Source organism: Olea europaea, chromosome 13, assembly GCF_002742605.1.
Source record: "Olea europaea var. sylvestris chromosome 13, O_europaea_v1, whole genome shotgun sequence".
Lineage (NCBI taxonomy): Eukaryota > Viridiplantae > Streptophyta > Magnoliopsida > Lamiales > Oleaceae > Olea > Olea europaea.
Genome location: NC_036249.1, coordinates 3,275,287 through 3,277,355, shown reverse-complemented (window position 1 = coordinate 3,277,355; position 2,069 = coordinate 3,275,287). Strand labels below are relative to the sequence as shown.

The window sequence follows — 2,069 nt, the reverse complement described above, 5'->3', positions numbered from 1 at the left end:
AGGTAACCATTAGGTGAAATTGTTCCGCCCTAATGCCCGTTTATTATTTGAATTCTCGCTTATTTTCTGTTGCATCCATTTGCATTTTTTTTAGTATTTAGATTGATTTAAAAATCACATTCAATTTCTATTTATTTATTTATTTTCATTAAATAGAAATTAGGAATAATAAATTAACCACTAAAATATAGTCCTCGTGGGAACGATAATCCGAACTCAAAAGGTCCACTTTACTACTTGTTACGATCCGTCCACTTGTGGGATAAAATCGACAACAAGGTTCGTGCGTATTCTTGGACACTCATGTTTATAAACAAGCCAGCCACTGTTGAAAATAGATCATGTATTTAATTTGGAGAAAATAATTAAATTGAGATAGCTGGCCGATATATGAAATTTATGTGAGGGGTCAATACTTCAGAACGGCATACTTCAAGTAAGCATTTATAAGTTTTTGATTGGACCGAGGACTTCTTTTATTTTGTATTACAATTATCTTATGGTTATTATTTATTTTAGTTATTCCAAATTTATATCTGTTAAAAACTAGTCAGCAAAATAAAATATTTAGAGGCAGTTATATCCAGTAAAACAAAATCATTGAGAGATTTTGTCCAAATAAATCACAATAGTTAACAATGAACAATTTAAGTTTAAAATGTCGTACTGTCATGAATGAAATCACTATCGATTGATAATTTTTTTTTTTTTTTTTTTTTTAATCATTATTCTAAAAAGGTAATTGCGACTAATTTTTCTACAATTACAACACCAGAGGTTGTTGAGGCATCCATTGAGCTGCCAAGCACGCCTAGCCAAGTTGAAGTCAAAGTTGAAATTCCAATTTCCAATGTCAATGCCCAACAGGGTAAGTTTCTGATTTTCTTTATATATATATATATATATATTGAGAGAATCGGAGTTTAGATCTATTCCAAGGTTTCAGACAGAAAGGAAATAAGATTTTTATCTGAATACCATCCGTCAGCCAATTTTGTGGAAATTCTGTTTCTACAGGGCTCATAATTATTCCTCTTACTATAGGACACTTACTTAGTCAACGCTTAGATCCGGTTTTACCCAAACTTTCCCTACTTGTCTGACTATTGTTGAGCAGTTTTTGGATATAAAACAGAACTTCCCAAAAGGTAATTTTAATGTGGCCGATTACAAACACTTTTTGAATTTTAATAGCTGTTTTAAAAAGGTTTCTACAACTAATTTTTCTATATTACAGCACCAGAGGTTGTCGAGGCATCCGTTGTTGAGCAAACAAGCATGCCTAGCCAAGTTGAAAGTCCAATTTCCAATGCCAATGCCCGACAACGTATGTTTACCATTTCTAGAGTTGATCAAATATATAGTAAGTGCATACCTCATTCCTGTGGCGAGCCACAAATCCGTAATGGGTGTTGAGACATAATGTATGACTGTGCCTAAGTTATTTATGTAGGCATTCACGTTAAACAACTACAAATGATATGATTTTCCAGCTGGAAATCCTGTTACCGTGGTTTCGAGAGACCTTCATTTTATTCAATGTAATTATTCGAATTATTTGACAAGCTACTTGATGAAGAAGAAAGAAAAAAAAAAGAAAAAGAAAAGAGTTTACGAAATTAGTTAGTAGTTCAGTTCTGTAATTCAAAGCATGTTTGGTAGTTATTTTAATCAAATTAACATTAATTTTTTGACCGTTATTTCACTATTCCGCCATCATTTTTGAATTCTTCTCTCACAGGTAAGACCCAATTTATCTCTAACGGTCAAAAAATCAATTAACAAAATCCCTACCAAACAAGCATTCAGTAGAGATGTTAATGTAAGGATTTTTAATCCATCAATGAACTTATATGTGTGAATAATTGTGTGTTAAATTAAAGGCTATCGAATTCAGTTGAGACCAATTAAAGTGATCTAATAAGGCTACGATTTTGGGCTTTAATATATTCAATTAAAGTGTGGATTTACATAGGGAAAAAAAATCATATTTAAGGTGTATTCTTTACACCATTTCAAAAGCCAGGTAAGAAGTTTGAAAATTCAAAATTCAGGTTTGTATTTAATTA

The 2,069-nt window shown here is 31.5% G+C and overlaps 1 long non-coding RNA gene across 2 annotated transcripts; it reads left to right on the top strand.

Annotated features, from left to right (window-relative positions):
• Positions 1 to 213: 213 nt before the first annotated feature.
• LOC111408184 lies at positions 214 to 1,595 on the top strand. Of its 2 annotated transcripts, none has more exons than XR_002705291.1 (3): positions 214 to 868; positions 1,045 to 1,148; positions 1,238 to 1,595. It is a non-coding gene; the product is annotated as an uncharacterized LOC111408184 (long non-coding RNA). The 2 variants fall into 2 exon arrangements; XR_002705292.1 differs by having other exon boundaries at positions 1,018 to 1,148.
• The last annotated feature ends 474 nt before the right edge of the window (positions 1,596 to 2,069 follow it).